Consider the following 19,707-nt stretch of genomic DNA (forward strand, 5'->3'; position numbering starts at 1 on the left):
TGTTCATTTTTTTTTCAAATCCAAACTTGAGTTTTCACTCTCCCATTTTTCTCGTAAATACAAAGACAAGGCAAATTGATCACAACAAAATGAAAATTTTAGAGTTTATTTATGCAAAAAGTTGAAAACTATTATAAATGTAAGCGATGAAAATTATTACATGCACCAAAGTTTTTTTATCCACGTTTGGGAAATTCTTCTAGTACAACCGCTAATAGCTTGGTGGAATTTTATAAGAAAGAGATTTCTAACTGATCCTAACATGTTTTAAATGTGGTGGATATGCATTCCAGAAACATGTTGAATATGCAAATGACCTAATAATCTAAAAATTTCAAGGAGTATAAAAAATTGGATTCTCAAGTTAACGTGCGGTGGGATATTTACCAGAGCCAAACAACCCATGTTTTGCCGATTTTACAAAAAGTGGACCTAACAATCATTGATCATCATAAATGTTCTGATCAATTAATAATTTCTAACAGCTATAATTTTTGTTATAAATGACTTATGGTTTGGTAGTCAGCACTCAGTTAAAAATGTCTCACCCCCCTCTTCTGATGATTGGAAAACCCAATATATACAAAACTAAAATAGTTTAAATTCCTAAAAAATCACATATACTTTTTGGAATTATCTCTCTCAGCATTTGCGCATTTCCATTTTGGATGTTCAATTTTTTTTCAAATCCAAACTTGAGTTTTCACACTCCCATTTTTCTCGTAATTAAAACGATATGGCAAATAGATCACAACAAAGTGAAAATTTTAGAGTTTTTGTATGCAAAAAATTGAAAACCATAATAAAAGTAAGTGAAAAAAATTATTTCACGCTCTAAAAATGAACACCAAATATTTGTTATCCATGTTTGGGAAATTCCACAAGTACAACCCCTAATAACTTGGGGGAACTTTATAAGTAAGAGATTTCTAATTGATCCTAAAATGTTTTAAATGTGGTGGATATGCATGCTTGAAAAATGTTGAAGATGAAAATGACCTAATCATCCAAAAATTTCAAGGAGTAGAATAAAATAAATTTACAATTTAACGTGTTGTGGGATATTTACGTGAGCCAAACAACCCACTTTTTGCCATTTTACAAAAACCGGACCTAACAATCATAGCTCATCATAAATGTTTTGATTGATTCATGACGTGTAACAGATATAATTTTGGTTAGAAATGACTTATGGTTAAAGAGTCAACATTCAGTTAAAAATGCCTCGCCCCCCTCTTCCGATTATTGCAAAATCCAATATATAAAAAACAAAAAGAGTTTACATTCCTAAAAAATCACAGATACTTTTTGGAATTATCTCTCTGAGCGTTTGTGCATTTCCATTTTGGATGTTCAATTTTTTTTCAAATCCAAACTTGAGTTTTCACTCTCCCATTTATCTCGTAAACAAAAAGATAAGGCAAATAGATCACAACAAAAATAAAATTTTAGAGTTTATGTATGCAAAAAATTGAAAACTATAATAAATGTAAGTGAAGAAAATTATTTCACGCACTAAAAACGAACACCAAAGTTTTGTTACCCATGTTTGGGAAGTTCCACTAGTACAAACCCTCAAAGCTTGGTGGAATTTTATAAGAAAGAAATTTCTAATTCATCCTAACATGTTTTAAATGTGGTGGATATGAATGCCTGAAACATGTTCAAGATGCAAATGACCTAATGATCCAAAAATTTCAAGGAGTAGAATAAATTAAATTCACAATTTAACGTGTTGTGGGATATTTACATGAGTCAAACAACCAACTTTTTGCCTATTTTACAAAAGGCGGGCCTAACAATCGTAGATGATCGTAAATGTTTTGATCGATTAATGATGTGTAACGGCTATAATTTTTGTTAGAAAAGACTTATGGTTAGGGAGTCAACACACAGTAAAAATTGTCTGGCCCCCCTCTTCCGATGATTGCAAAACCCAATATATAAAAAACTAAAATTTTACAAACCTTTAAAATCACAGATAATTTTTGGAATTATCTCTCTCAGCATTTGTGCATTTCCATTTTGGATGTTCAATTTTTTTTCAAATCCAAACTAGAGTTTTCAATTTCCTATTTTTCTCGTAAACAAAAAGATAAGGCAAATATATCACAACAAAATGAAATTTTTAGAGTTTATGAATGCAAAAAATTGAAAACTATAATGAATGTAAGTGAGGAAAATTATTTTACACACTAAAAATGAACACCAAAGTTTTGTTATCCCTGTTAGGGAAATTCCACTTATACATCCCCTAATAGCTTGGTGGAATTCTATAAGAAACAGATTTCTAATTGATCCTACCATGTTTTAAATGTAGTGGATATGCATGGCTGAAACATGTTGAAGATGAAAATGACCTAATGATCCAAATATTTCAAGAAGTAGAAAAAATTAAATTCTCAAGTTAACGTGTGGTGGGATATTAACCAGATCCAAACTACCCATTTTTTGCCAATTTTACAAAAGCGGACCTAACAATCATAGATGATCGTAAATTTTTTGATCAATTAATGATGTGTAACGATGATAATTTTTGTTAGAAATGACTTATGGTATAGAAGTCAACACTGAGTTAAAAATGCCACGCCCCCGTCTTCTGATGATTACAAAACCCAATATATAAAAAACTAAAAGAGTTTACAACCCTTAAAAAAAAATAGATACATTTTGGAATTTTCTCTGTCAGCATTTGTCCATTTCCATTTTGTATGTTCTATTTTTTTTCAAATCCAAACTTGAGTTTTCACTATCCTATTTTTCTAGTAAACAAAAAGATTAGGAAAATAGATCACAATAAAATAAAAATTTTAGAGTTTATGTATGCAAAAAATTGAAAACTATAATAAATTTAAGTGAAGAAAATTATTTCACGCACTAAAAATGAACACCAAAGTTTTGTTATCCTTTTTTGGGAAATTCCACTAGTACAACCTCTAGTAACTTGGTGGAACTTTATAAGAAAGAGATTTCTAATTGATCCTAACATGTTTTAAATGTGGTGGACATGCATGCCTAAAACATGTTGAAGATGCAAATGACCTAATGATACAAAAATTTCAAGAAGTAGAAAAAGTTAAATTCTCAAATTAACTTGCGGTGGGATATTTACCAGAGCCAAGCAACCCACTTTTTGCCTATTTTACAAAAAGCCGACCTAACAATCATATATCATCGTAAATGTTTTGATCGATTAATGATGTGAAACGGCTATAATTTTTATTAGAAATGACTTACGGTTTGGGAGTTAACACTTAGTTAAAAATGCCTTGCCCCCCTTCTTCCGATGATTAGAAAACCCAATATAGAAAAAACTAAAAGTTTACAACACTTTAAAATCACAAATACTTTTTGGAATTATCTCTCTCTCAGCATTTGTGCATTTCCATTTTGGATCAATTTTTTTTCAAATCCAAACTTGAGTTTTCACTGTCTAATTTTTCTCGTAAACAAAAAGTTCAGGCAAATAGATCACAACAAAATGAAAATTTTAGAGTTTATGTATGCAAAAAATTAAAAACTAAAAAAAATTTAAGTGAAGAAAATTATTACACGCACTAAAAATGAACACCAAAGTTTTGTTATCCATGTTTGGAAAATTCCACTAGTACAACCCCTAATTGCTTGGTGGAATTTTTAAAGAAAAAGATTTCTAATTTATCCTAACATGTTTTAAATGTGGTGGAAATGCATGCCTGAAACATGTTGAGGATACAAATGACCTAATGATCCAAAAATTTCGAGTAGAAAAATTTAAATTCTCAAGTTAACGTGCGGTGGGCTATGTACCAGAGCCAAACAACCCACTTTTTGCCTATTTTACAAAAACTGGACCTAACAATCATAGATCATCGTAAATGTTTTGATCGATCAATGATGTGTAATGGCTATAATTTTTGTTAGAAATGACTTATGGTTTGGGTGTCAGTACTCCGTTAAAAATGTCTCATCTCCCACTTCTGAAGATTGCAAAACACAATATATATAAAACTAAAATAGTTTAAAATCCTTAAAATCACAAATACTTTTCAGAATTATCTCTCTCAGCATTTGTGCATTTCCATTTTGGATATTCAATTTTTTTTTCAAATCCAAACTTGAGTTTTCGCTCTCCTATTTTTCCCTAAAACAAAAAGATAAGGCAAATAGATCACAACAAAATGAAAATTTTAGAGTTTATGTTTGCAAAAAATTGAAAACAATAATAAATGAAAGTGAAGACAATTATTTCACCCACTAAAAATGAACACCAAAGTTTTTTATCAATGTTTGGGAAATTCCACTAGTACAACCCCTAATAACGTGGTGGAACTTTATAAGAAAGAGATTTCTAATTGATCCTAACATGTTTTAAATGTGGTGGATATGCATGCCTGAAACTTGTTGAAGTTGCAAATGACCTAATGATCCTAAAATTTCAAGGAGTAGAATAAATTAAATTCTGAATTTAACGTGTTGTGGGATATTTACTTGAGCCAAACAACCCACTTTTTCACATTTTACAAAAAGTGGACCTAACAAACGTAGATTATCGTAAATGTTTTGATCGATTCACGACGTGTAACGGCTATATTTTTTTTATAGAAATGACTTATGGTTAGGGAGTCAACAGTTTGTTAAAAATGGCTCGCCCCCCTCTTCCGATGATTGCAAAACCCAATATTTAAAAAAATAAAAGAGTTTACAATCCTAAAAAATCACAGATACTTTTTGGAATTATCTCTCTCAGTATTTGTGCATTTCTATTTTGGATGTTCAATTTTTTTTCAAATCCAAACTTGAGTTTTCACTCTCCCATTTTTCTTGTAAACAAAAAGATATGGCAAATAGATCACAACAAAGTGAAAATTTTAGTGTTTATTCCTGAAAAAATTTGAAAAATATAATAAATGTAAGTGAGGAAAATTATTTCACGCACTAAAAATGAACACCAAAGTTTTGTTATCCATGTTTGGGAAATTCCACTAGTACAACCCCTAATAGCTTGGTGGAATTTTACAAGAAAGAAATTTCTAATTGATCCTAACAAGTTTTAAATGTGGTGGATATGCATGCCAGAAACATGTTGAAGATGTAAATGACCTAATGATCCAAAAATTTGGAGTAGAAAAAATTAAACTCTCAAGTTAACGTGCGGTGGGATATTTACCGGAGCCAAACAACCCACTTTTTGTCTATTTTACCAAAAACTGACCTAACAATCATAGATCATCATAAATGTTTCGATTGATTAATGATGTGTAACGGCTATAAATTTTTTTAGAAATGACTTATGGTTAGGGAGTCAACACTCAGTTAAAAATACCTCTCCCCCTTTTCTGATGATTGCAGAACCCAATATATAAAAAACAAAAAGAGTTTAAAATCCTTAAAAATCGTAGATGCTTTTTGGAATTATCTCTCTCAACATTTGTGCATTTCTATTTTGGATGTTTAATATTTTTTCAAATCCAAACTTCAGTTTTTACTCTCCCATTTTTCTTGTAAATAAAAAGATAAGGCAAATTGATCTTAAAAAAAAGAAATTTTTAAAGTTTATTTATGCAAAAAATTGAAAACTACAATAAATGTAAGTGCAAAAAATTATTTCTTGCACTAATAATGAACACCAAATTTTTGTTATCCATGTTTGGAAAATTCCACTAGTACAACCCCTAATAGCATAACATGTTTTAAATGTAGAGGATATGCGTGCCTGAAACATGTTGAAGATGCAAACAACCTAATGATCCAAAAATTTTCAGGAGTATAAAAAATTAAATTCTCAAGTTGACGTGCAATGGGATTTTTACCTGAGTCAAACAACCCACTTTTTGCTTATTTTACAAAAACCAGACTTAATAATCGTAGATCATCGTAAATGTTTTGATCGATTAATGATGTGTAAAGGCTATAATTTTTGTTAGAAATGACTTTTGGTTTGGGAGTCAACACTTAGTTTACAATGCCTCGCCTCCCCTCTTCTGATAATTGCAAAACCCAATATATAAAAACCTAAAAGAGTTTACAACCCTTAAAAAACACATACTATTTGGAATTGTCTCTCTCATCATTTGTGCATTTTCATTGTATGTTCAATTTTTTTTCAAATCCAAACTTGAGTTTTCACTATCCTATTTTTCTCGTAAACAAAAAGATTAACAAAAAAGATCACAACAAAATGAAAATTTTAGAGTTTTTTTCAGCAAAATATTGAAAACTATAATAAATGTAAGTGAAGAAAATTATTTCAAGCACTAAAAATGAACACCAAAGTTTTTTTATCCTTTGTTTGGGAAATTCCACTAGTACAACCACTAGTAACTTGGTGGAACTTTATAAGAAAGATATTTGTAATTGATCCTAACATGTTTTAAATGTGGTGGATATGCATGCCTGAAACATGTTGAAGATGCAAATGACCTAATGATCCAAAAATTTCAAGGAGTAGAAAAAATTAAATTCTCAAGATAACGTGCGGTGGGATATTTTACCTGTGCCAAACAACCCACTTTTTCCCTATTTTAAAAAAAGTGGACCTAACAGTCATAGATGCTCCTAAATGTTTATATCGATTAATGATGTGTAACGGCTAATTTTTTTTGGAAATGACTTATGGTTTGGGAGTCAACACTCAATTAAAAATGTCTCATCCCCCTCTTTCGATGATTGCAAAACCCAATATATAAAAAACTAAGAGAGTTTAAAATCCTTAAAAATTACAAATACTTTTTGGAATTATTTCTCTCAGCATTTGTGCATTGCCATTTTGGATGTTCAATTTTTTTTCAAATCCAAACTTGAGTTTTTACTTTCCCATTTTTCTCTAAAACAAAAAGATAAGGCAAATGGATCATATCAAAATGAAATTTTTTGAGTTTATGTTTGAAAAAAATAAAAAACTATAATAAATTTAAGAGAAGAAAATTATTTCACGCACTAAAAAGGAACACCAAAGTGTTGTTATCCATGCTTGGGAAATTCCACTAGTACAACCCAAATAACTTGGTGGAAATTTATAAGAAAGAGATTTCTAATTGATCCTAACATATTTTAAATGTGGTGGATATGCATGCATAAAACATGTTGATGATGCAATTTACTTAATGATCCAAAAATTTGAAGGAGTAGAAAAAATTAAATTCTGAAGTTAACGCGGGGTGGGATATTTACCTGAGCCAAACAACCCATTTTTTTCCTATTTTACAAAAAGAGGACCTAATAATCATAGATCATCATAAATGTTTTGATCGATTAATGACGTGTAACAGCTAAAAGTTTTGTTTGAAATGACTTATGGTTAGGGAGTCCCACACTGAGTTAAAAATGCTTCACCCCCCTCTTCCGATGATTGCAAAATCCAATATATAAAAAAGTAAAAAAGTTTACAATCCTTAAAAATCACAGATACTTTTTGGAATTATCTCTCTCGGCATTTGTGCATTACTATTTTGGATGTTCAATTTTTTTTCAAATCCAAACTTGAGTTTTCACACTCCCATTTTTCTCGAAAACAAAAAGATAAGTCGAATAGATCACAACAAAATGAAAATTTTTTGAGTTTATGAACGCAAAAAATTGAAAACTATAATAAATGTAAGTGAAGAAAATTATTTCACGCACTAAAAATGAACACCAAAGTTTTGTTATCCCTGTTTGGGAAATTCCAGTAGTACAACTGCTAATAGCATGGTCGAATTTTATAGGAATGAAATTTCTATTTAATCCTAACATGTTTTAAATGTGGTGGATATGCGTGCCTGAAACAAGTTGATGATGCAAATGACCTAATGATCCAAAAATTTGTACGAGTACAAAAAATTAAACTCTCAAGTTAACATGCAGTGGGATATTTACCTGAGCCAAACAACCCACTTTTTGCCTATTTTACAAAAAGCAGACCTAACAATCATAGATCATCGTAAATATTTTGATTGATTAATGATGTGTAACAGCTATAACTTTTGTTAGAAATGACTTATGGATAGGGAGTCAACACTTAGTTAAAATGCATCGACCCATCTTCCGATGATTGCAAAACCCAATATATAACAAACTAAAAGTGTTTACAATCCATAAAAATCACAGATGGATTTTGGAATTATCTCTCTTAGGATTTGTGCATTTCCATTTTGGATGTTCAATTTTTTTTCAAATCCAAACTCGAGTTTTCACTCTACCATTTTTCCCTTAAATAAAAAGATAAGGCAAATCGAACACAACAAAATGAAAATTTTAGAGTTTATTTTTGTACAAAAATGAAAACTACAATAAATGTAAGTGAAGAAAATTATTTCACCCACTAAAAATGAACACCAAAGTTTTGTTATCCTTGTTTGGAAAATTCCACCTGTACAACCCCTAATAGCTTGGTGGAATTTTATAAGAAAGAGATTTCGAATTGATCCTAATATGTTTTATCTGTGGTGGATAAGCATGCCTGAAACATGTTGAAGATGCAAATGACCTAATGATCCAAAAATTACAAGGAGTAGAAAAAATTAAATTCTCAAGTTAACGTGTTGTGGGATATTTACCAGAGCCAAACAACCCACTTTTTGCCTATTTTTAAAAAGTGGACCTCAAAATCATAGACGTAAATGTTTTGATCGATTAATGATGTCTAACGGTTATGATTTTTATTAGAAATGGCTTATGGTTTTGGAGTCTACAGTCAGTTTAAAATGGTTCGCCTCCCCCTTCCGATGATTGCAAAACCCAATATATAAAAAACTAAAAAAGTTTACAACCCTTAAAAATCACATATACTTTTTGGAATTACCTCTCTCAGTATTTGTGTATTTCCTTTTTGTATGTTCAAATTTTTTCAAATCCAAACTTGAGTTTTGACTTTCCTGTTTTTCTCGTAAACAAAAAGATTAGGAAAATAGATCAGAAAAAAATGAAAGTTTTAGAGTTTATGTTTGCAAAAAATTGAAAAAAATATTAAATGTAAGTGAAGAAAATTAATTCACGCACTAAAAATGAACACCAAAGTTTTGTTATCCTTGTTTGGAAAATTCCATTAGTACAACCCCTAGTAACTTGGTGGAACTTTATAAGAAAGATATTTCTAATTTATCCTAACATGTTTTAAATGTGGTGGATATGCATGCCTAAAACATGTTGAAGATGCAATTGACCTAATGATCCAAAAATTTCAAGGAGTAGAAAAAACTTAATTCTCTAGTTAACGTGCGGTGGGATATTTACAAGAGCCAAACAACCCACTTTTTGCCTATTTTACAAAAAGCGGACCTAACAATCAAAGATCATCGTAAATGTTTTGATCGATTAATGATGTGTAACGGCTATAATTTTTGTTAGAAAAGACTTATGGTTTGGGAGTCAACACTCAGTTCAAAATACCTCTCCTCCCCAATTCTGATGATTGCAAAACCTAATATATAAAAAACTAAAAGAGTTTACAACCCTTAAAAATCACTGATACTTTTTAGAATTATCTCTCTCCACATTTGTGCATTTCCATTTAGTATGTTCAATTTTTTTTTCAAATCCAAAATTGAGTTTTCACTATCCTATTTTTCTCGTAAACAAAAAGATTAGGAAAATAGATAAAAAAATAAAAATAATAGAGTTTATGTCTACGAAAAATTGAAAAATATATTAAATCTAAGTGAAGAAAATTATTTCATGCACTAAAAATGAACACAAAAGTTTTGTTATCCTGTTTGGGAAATTCCACTAGTACCACCTCTAGTAACTTGGTGGAACTTTATAAGAACGATATTTCTAATTGATCCTAACATGTTTTAAATATGGTGGATATGCTTGCCTGAAACATGTTGAAGATGCAAATGACCTAATGATCCAAAAATTTCAAGAAGTAGAAAAAAATTAATTCTCAAGTAAACATGTAGTGGGATATTTACGAGAGCCAAACAACCCACTTTTTGCCTATTATACAAAAAATAGATCTAACAATCATTGATCATCGTAAATGTTTTTATCGATTAATGAAGTGTATCGACTATAATTTTAGTTAGAAATGACTTACGGTTTTGGAGTCAACACTAAGTTAAAAATGCCTCGTCCCCCCTCTTTCGAGGATTGGAGAACCCAATATATAAAAAACTAAAAGAGTTTACAACCCTTAAAAATCACAGATACTTTTTGGAATTATCTCTCTCAGCATTTGTGTATTTCCATTTTGGATGTTCAATTTTTTTACAAATCTAAAATTGAGTTTTCACACTTCCATTTTCTCGTAAACAAAAACATAAGGAAAATAGATCACAACAAAATGAAAATTTTAGAGTTTATGTATGCAAAAAATTAAAACTATAATAATTGTAAGTGATGAAAATTATTTCACATACTAAAAATGAACACCAAAGGTTGGTTATCTATGTTTGGGAAATTCCACTAGTACAACCCCTAATTGCTTGGTGGAATTTTATAAGAAAGAGATTTCTAATTGATCCTAACATGTTTTAAATGTGGTGGATATGAATGCAAAAACCGTGTTGAAGATTCAAATGACCTTATGATCCAAAAATTTCAAGGAGTAGAAAAAATTAAATTCTAAAGTTAATGTGCGGTGGGATATTTAGAAGAGCCAAAGAACCCACTTTTTGCCTATTTCACAAAAAGAGGACCTAACAATCATAGATCATCGTAAATGTTTTGATCGATTAATGATGTGTAATGGCAATAGTTTTTTTTATAAACGACTTATGGTTTGGGAGTCAACACTCAGTTAAAAATGCCTCACCCCCCTCTTCCGATGATTGCAAAACCCAATATATAATAAACTAAAAGAGTTTACAATCCTTAAAAATCATAGATACTTTTTGGAATTATCTCTCTGAGCATTTGTGAATTTTCCATTTTGGATGTTCAATTTTTTTTCAAATCCAAACCTGAGTTTTCACTCTCCCATTTTTCTCGTAAACAAAAAGATAACGAAAATAGATCACAACAAAATGAAAACATTAGAGTTTATGTATACAAAAAATTGAAAACTATAATCAATGTAAGTGAAGAAAATTATTTCACACACTAAAAATGAACTCCAAAGTTTTATTATCATTGTTTGGGAAATTCCACTTGTACAACCCCTTATAGCTTACTGGAATTTTAGAAGAAAGAGATTTCTAATTGATCCTAACATGTTTTCAATGTGGTGGATATTCATGCCTGAAACAGGATCCAAAAATTTCAAGGAGTAGAAAAAATTAAATTCACAAGTTAACGTGCGGTGGGAAATTTACCTGAGCCAAACAACCCACTTTTTGCCTATTTTACAAAAATCGGACCTAACAATCATAAATCATCGTAAATATTTTGATCGATTAACAATGTGTAATGGCTATAATTTTTATTAGAAATGACATATGGTTTGGGAGACACTCAATAAAAAAACCTCCCCCCCCCCCCCCCCCCCCCCCCCCTCTTCCTCCTCTTCCGATGATTGCAAATTCCAATATATAATAAACTAAAAGATTTTTCACTCTCCCATTTTTCTCGTAAACAAAAAGATCAGGCGAATAGATCACAACAAAATGAAAATTTTTGAGTTTATGTATGCAAAAAATTGAAAACTACAAAAAGGCGAATAGATCACAACAAAATGAAAATTTTTTAGTTTATGTAGGCAAAAGTTGAAAACTATAATAAATGTAAGTGAAGAAAATTATTTCATGCACTAAAAATGAACACCAAAGTTTTGTTATCCATGTTTGGGAAATTCCACTAGTACAACCCCTCATATCTTGCTGGAATTTTATAAGAAAGAGATTTCTAATTGATCCTAACATGTTTTAAATGTGGTGGATATGCATGCCTTCAACATGTTCAAGATGCAAATGACCTAATGATCCAAAAATTTCAAGGAGTAGAAAAAATTAAGTTCTCAAGTTAACCGGCGGTGGGATATTTACCTTAGCCAAACAACCCACTTTTTGCCAATTTTGAAAAAAGCGGACCTACCAATCATAGATCATCGTAAATGTTTCAATCGATTAATGATGTGTAAAAACTAATTTTGTTTTTAGAAATGACTCATGGTTAGGGAGTCAACACTCAGTAAAAAATGACTCGCTCCCCTCTTCCGATGATTGCAAAATGCAATAGATAAAAAACTAAAAAAGTATACATTCCTTAGAAATCACAGATACTTTTTGGAATTATTTTACTCAGCAATTGTGCATTTCCATTTTGCATGTTCAATTTTTTTTCAAATCCAAACTTGAGTTTTCACTCTCCCATTTTTCTCATCAACAATAAGATAAGGAAAATAAATCACAAAAAAAGGAAAATTTTAGAGTTTATCTACACAAAAAATTGAAAAATATAATAAATGTTAGTGAATAAAATTATTTCACACACTAAAAATAAACACCAAAGTTTTGTTATTCATGTTTGAGAAATTTCACAAGTAAAACCCCTAATAACTTGGTGGAAATTTATAAGAATGAGATTTTTAATTGATCCTAACATGTTTTAAATGTGGATATGCATGCCTAAAACATGTTAAAGATGCAAATGACCTAATGATCCAAAAATTTCAAGGAGTAGAAAAAATTAAATTCTCAAGTTAACGTGCAGAGGGATATTCACCACAGCCAAACAACCGACTTCTTGCCTATTTTACAAAATGCAGACCTAACAATCTTAGATCATCGTAAATATTTTGATCGATTATTGATGTGTAACGGCTAGATATTTTTTTACAAATGACTTATGGTTTGGAAGTTAACACAGTTAAAAATTCCTCGGCACCCATTTATGATGATTGCAAAACCTAATCTATAAAAAACTAAAAGAGTTAAGAATCCTTAAAAATCACATATACTTTTTGGAATTATCTCTCACAGCATTTCTACATTTCCATTTTGGATGTTCAATTTTATTTCAAATCCAAACTTCAGTTTTCACTCTCCGTTTTTTCTCGTAAACAAAAAGTTAAGGCTAATAGATCACAGTAAAATGAAAATTTTAGAGTTTATGTATGCAAAAAAATGAAAACTATAATAAATGTAACTAAAGAAGATTATTTCACACACTAAAAATGAACACCAAAGTTTTGTTATCATGTTTGGGAAATTCCACTAGTACATCCCCTAAAAGCTTTGTTAAATTTTATAAGAAAGAGATTTCTAATTGATCCTAACATGTTTTAAATGTGGTTCTGCATGCCTAAAACATGTTGAAGATGCAAATGACCAAATTATCCAAAAATTTCAAGGAGTAGAAAAAATTTAATTCTCAAGTTAATGTGCGGTGGGATATTTACCAGAGCCAAAGAACCCACATTTTGTCTATTTTAAAAAATGCGAACCTAACAATCCTAGATCATCGTAAATATTTTGATCGATTAATGAAGTGTAATGGACATAATTTTTGTTAGAAATGACTTATGGTGTGGGAGTCAACACTCAATTAAAAATGTCTCGCCCCACCGACCCCCCCCCCCCCCCCCCCCCCCCCCCCTTTTTCGATGATAGCAAAACCAAATATATAAAAAAAAAAAAAAGAGTTTACAATCCTTAAAATCACATAGACTTTTTGGAATTATCTCTCTCAGCATTTTGTCCATTTCCATTTTGGATCTTCAACTTTTTTTCAAATCAAAACTTGAGTTTTCACTCTCACATTTTTCTCGTAAACAAAAAGATAAGGAAAATAGATCACACCAAAACGAAAATTTTAGAGTTTATGTATGCAAAAAATTGAAAACTATAATAAATGTATGTGAAGAAAATCATATCATGCACTAAAAATGAACACCAAACTTTTGTTATCCATGTTTGGGAAATTCCACTAGTACAACCCCTAATAGCTTGGTGGAATTTTATAACAAAGAGATTTCTATTTGATCCTAACATGTTTTAAATGTGGATGTGAATGCCTGAAACATGTAGAAGATGCAAATGACCTAATGATCCAAAAATTTCAAAGAGTAGAAAAAATTAAATTCTCAAATTAACGAGCAATGCGATATTTACCAGAGCCAAACAACCCACTTTTTGCCTATTTTACAAAAAGCGAACCACACAATCTTAGATCATGGTAAATGTTTTGATCGATTAATGATGTGCAACGGCTATGATTTTTTTAGAAATGACATATGGTTTGAAAGTTAACTCAGTTAAAAATGCCTCGCCCCCCCTTTTCCTATGATTGCAAAACCTAATATATAAAAAACTAAAAGAGTTTACAATCCTTAAAAATCATAGATACTTTTTTGGAATTATCTTCTCTCAGCATTTGTGCATTTCCATTTTGGATGTTCAATTTTTTTTCATATCCAAACTTTGGTTTTCACTCTCCCATTTTTCTCGTTAACAAAAAGATAAGGCAAATAGCTCACAACAAAATGAAATTTTTTGAGTTTATGTTTGAAAAAAATTGAAAACTATAATAAAATTAAGTAATGAAAATTATTTCATGCACTAAAAATGAACACCAAAGTTTTGTTATCCTTGTTTCGGAAATTCCACATGTACAACCCCTAATAGCTTGGTGGAATTTTATAAGAAAGAAATTTCTAATTGATCCTAATATGTTTTAAATTTGGTGGATATGCATGCCTGAAACATGTTGAAGATGCAAATGACGTAATCATCCAAACATATCAAAGAGTAGATAAAAATTAAATTCTCAAGTTAACGTGCGGTGGGATATTTAGCGGTGCCAAACAACCCACTTTTTGCCTATTTTACAAAAGGCTGACCTAACAATCATAGATCATCGTAAATTTTTTGAATGATTAATGATGTTTAACGGCTATAATTTTTTTTAGTAAATACATATGGTTTGGGAGTCTACACTCAGTTAAAGGGCTCGTTCCCCTCTTCCGATAATTGAAAAACCCAATATATAAAAAAATAAAGTGTTTACAGTTCTTAAAAATCACAGATACTTTGTGGAATAATCTTACTCAGCATTTGTGCATTTCCATTTTGAATGTTCAATTTTTTTTCAAATCCAAAATTGATTTTTTGCTCTCCCTCTTTTCTCGTAAACAAAAAGATACGGCAAATAGATCACAACAAAATGAAAATGTTAAAGTTTATGTATGCAAAAAATTTAAAAATATAATAAATGTAAGTGAAGAAAACTATTTGACATACTAAAAATGAATACCAAAGTTTTTTTATCCATGTTTGCAAAATTTCACAAGTACAACCCTTAATAGCTTGGTGGATTTTTATAAGAAAGCAATTTCTAATTGAATCCTAAAAGGTTTTAAATGTGGTGAATATGCATGCCTAAAACATGTTGAAGAAGCAAATGACCTAATGATCAGAAAATTTCAAGGAGTGAAAAAATTAAATTCTCAAGTTAACGTGTGGAGGGATATTTAACAGAGCCAAACAACCCACTTTTTGCCTATTTTACAAAGAGGGGTCCTAAAAATCATAGATCATCGTAAATGTTTTGATCGATTAATGATGTTTAATGGCTATAATTTTTTTTAGAAATGACTTATGGTTTGGGAGTCAATACTCAGTTAAAAATGCCTCGCTCCCTTCTTCCAATGATTGCAAAACCCAATATATAAAAAACTAAAAGAGTGTATAATCCTTGAAAATCACAAATAATTTTTGGAATTATCTCTCTCAGCATTTGTGCATTTACATTTTGGATGTTCTATTTTTTTCAAATCCAAACTTGAGTTTTCACTCTCTCATTTTTCTCGTAAACAAAAAGAAAAGGCAAATAGATCTCCACAAAATAACAATTTTAGATTTTATGTATGCAAAAAATTCAAAACTATAATGAATGTAAGTGAAGAAAATTATTTCTAGCACTAAAAATGAACACAAAAGTTTTGTTATCCATGTTTGGGAAATTCCACTAGTACAACCCCTAATAGCTTGGTGGAATTTTATAAGAAAGAGATTTCTAATAGATTCTACCATGTTTTAAATGTGGTGGATATGCATGCCTTAAACATGTTGAAGATGCAAATGACCTACTGATCAGAAAATTCGAGTAGAAAAAAATTAAATTCTCAAGCTAACTTGAGGTGAGATATTTACCAGAGCCAAACAAACCACTTTTTGCCTATTTTACAAAAAGCAGACCTAACAATCATAGATCATCGTAAATATTTTGATCGATTAATAATGTGTAACGGCTATAATTTTTGTTAGAAGGGACTTATGGTTTGGGGGTCAACACTCAGTTAAAAATGCACACCCCCCTCCCCCCTCTTGTTATGATTGCAAAACCCAATATATGAAAAACTAAAAGAGTTTAGAATCCTTAATAATCGCAAATAATTTGTGGAAGTATCTCTCTCACCATTTATGCATTTCTATTTTGGATCAATTTTTTTTCAAATCCAAACTTGAGTTTCCACTCCCCTTTTTTTCTCGTAAACAAAAACATAAGGCATACAGATCACAAAGAAAGAAAATTTTAGAGTTTATGTATGCAAAAAATTGAAAACTATAATGAATATAAGTGCAGAAAATTATTTCATGCGCTAAAATTGAACATAAAAGTTTTGTTAACCATATTTGGGAAATTCCAGTAGTACAAACCCTAATAGCTTGGTGGAATTTTATAAGAAAGTGATTTCCAATTGAATCCTAACATGCTTTAAATGGGTGGACATGCATGCCTGAAACATGTTGAAGATGCAAATGACCTAATGATCCTAAAAAGTCAAGGAGTACAAAAAAATAAATTCTCTAGTTAGCGTACGATGGGATTTGTACCAGAACCAAACATCCCACTTTTTGCCTTTTTTCAAAAAGCGGACCTAACAATCATAGATCATCGTAAATGTTTTGATCGATTAATGATGCGTAACGTCAATAATTTTTGTTAGAAACGACTTATGGTTTGGGAGTCACCACTCAGTTTAAAATACCTAGACCTCTTCCGATGATTGCAAAACCCAAATTAAAAAAACTAAGGATTTTACAATCCATAAAAATCACAGATACTTTTAGGAATTATCTCTCTCAGCATTTATGCAATTCCATTTTGGATGTTCAATTTTTTTCAAATCCAAACTCTGGTTTTTACTCTCCATTTTTCTCGTAAACAAAAAGATATGGCAAATAGATCACAACAAAAAGAAAATTTTAGAGTTTATGAATGCAAGAATTTTGAAAACTACAATAAATGTAAGTGAAGAAAATTATTTCACGCACTAAAAATGAACACTAAAGTTTTGTTATCCATGTTTGGGAAATTCCAATAGTACAACCCCTAATCACTTGGTGGAATTATATAAGAAAGAGATTTCTAATTGATCCTAACATGTTTTAAATGTGGAGGATATGCATGCCTGAAACATGTTGAAGATGCAAATGTCCTAATGATCCAAAAATTTCGAGTAGAAAAAATTAAATTCTCAAGTTAACGTGCGGTGGGATAATTACCAGAGCCAAACAACCCACTTTTTGTGTATTTTATAAAAAACGGACCTAGCAATCTATGAACATGATAAATGTTTTGATCGATTAATGATGTGTTATGGCTATATTTTTTGTTAGAAATGATTATGGTTTGGGAGCCAACACTTAGTTAAAAATACGTCGCCCCCCTCGTCTCCCCTGCCCCCCTCTTCCGATTATTGGAAAACCCAATCTATAAAAAACTAAAAGAGTTTACAATCCTTAAAAATCACAGATACATTTTGGAATAATCTTCATCTACATTTGTGCATTTTCTTTTTGGATATTCAATTTTTTTTCAAATCCAAACTTGATTTTTCACTCTCCCTTTTTGCTTGTAAATAAAAAAGATAAGGCAAATAGATCACCAAAATTTTGTTATCCATGTTTGGGAAATTCCACTAGTACAACCCCTAATAGCTTGGTGGAATTTTGTAAGAAAGAGATTTCTAATTGAATCGTAAAAGGTTTTAAATGACATGGAAATGCATGCAAGAAACATGTTGAAGAAGAAAATGACCTAATGATCATACAATTTCAAGGAGTACAAAAAAATAAATTCCCAAGTTAACATGTGATGGGATAATTACCAGAGCCAAACAACCCACTTTTTGCCTATTTTAAAAAAAGACGTCCTAACAATCATAGATCATCGTAAATGTTTTGATTGATTAATGATGTGTAATGCCTATAATTTTTGTTAGAAATGACTTATGGTTTGGGATTCAACACTTAGTTAAAAATACCTTGCCCCTCTTCCGATGATTGCAAAATCCAATATATAAAAAACTAAAAGAGTTTACTATCCTTAAAAATCACAGATACTTTTTGGAATTAACTCTCTCAGCATTTGTGCATTTCCATTTTGGATGTTCAATTTTTTTCAAATCCAAACTTGAGTTTTCATTCTCTCATTTTTCTCGTAAACAAAAAGAAAAGGCGAAAAAGATCACAACAAAATAAAAAATTTAGAGTTTATGTATGCAAAAAATTTAAAACTATGATGAATATAAGTGGAGAAAATTATTTCATGCACTAAAAATGAACACCAAAGTTTTGTTATCCATGTTTGGGAAATTCCACTAGTACAACCCCTAATAGCATGGTGGAATTTTATAAGAAAGAAATTTCTAATTGATCCTAACCTGTTTTAAATGTCGTGGACATGCATTCCTAAAACATGTTGAAGATGCAAATGACCTAATGATCCAAAAATTTCAAGGAGTAGAGACAATTAAATTCTCAAGTTAACGTGCGGTGGGATATTTACCAGAGCTAAACAACCCACTTTTTGGCTATTTTACAAAAAGCGGACCTAACAATCATAGATCAGCATAAATGTTTTGATCGATTAATGATGTGTAATGGCTATAATGTTTGATAGAAATAACTTATGGTTTGGGAGTAAACACTCAGTTAAAAATGCCTCGCCCCCCCTTCTTTCGATGATAGCAAAACCTAATATAAAAAAAATAATAGAGTTTACGGTCCTTAAAAATCACAGATACGTTTTGGAATTATCTCTCTCTGCAATTGTGCATTTCCATTTTGGATGTTAAATTTTTTTCAAATCCAAACTTGTGTTTTCACTCTCCCATTTTTCTCGTAAACAAAAAGATAACTCAAATAAATCACAACAAAATGAAAATTTTAGAGTTTATGTCTGCAAAAAATTTAAAACTATAATAAATTTAAGTGAAGAAAATTATTTCATGCACTAAAAATGAACACCAAAGTTTTGTTAACCATGTTTGGGAAATTCCACTAGTACAACCCCTTATAGATTGCTGGAATTTTATAAGAAAGACATTTCTAATAGATCCTAACATGTTTTAAATGTGGTGGATATGCATGCCTTAAAGAAGTTGAAGATGCAAATGACCTAATGATCCAAAATTTCAAGGAGTAGAAAAATTAAATTCTCAAGTTAACATGTGGTGAGATATTTACCAGAGCCAAACAACCCACTTTTTGCCTATTTTACAAAAAGAGGATCTAACAATCATCGTGTAAATGTTTTGATCGATTAATAATGGGTAACGGCTATAATTTTTGTTAGAAGGGACTTATGTTTTGGGTGTCAACACTAAGTTAAAAATGCCTCACCCCCTTCTTCTAATGATTGAAAAACCCAATATATAAAAAACTAAAAGAGTTTAGAATCCTTAATAATCACAGATAGTTTTTGGAATTACCTCTCTCAAAATTAATCTTTTCTATTTTTGGATGTTAAATTTTTTATCAAATCCAAACTTGATTTTTCACTTTAGATCACAACAAAATGAAAATTTTAGAGTTTATGTATGCAAAAAAATGAAAACTGTAATGAATGTAAGTGCAGAAAATT

Source organism: Aristolochia californica, unplaced genomic scaffold, assembly GCF_029961685.1.
Source record: "Aristolochia californica isolate CCGP_79_NKW_82.1479 unplaced genomic scaffold, dmAriCali1.0.hap1 SCAF_15, whole genome shotgun sequence".
Lineage (NCBI taxonomy): Eukaryota > Viridiplantae > Streptophyta > Magnoliopsida > Piperales > Aristolochiaceae > Aristolochia > Aristolochia californica.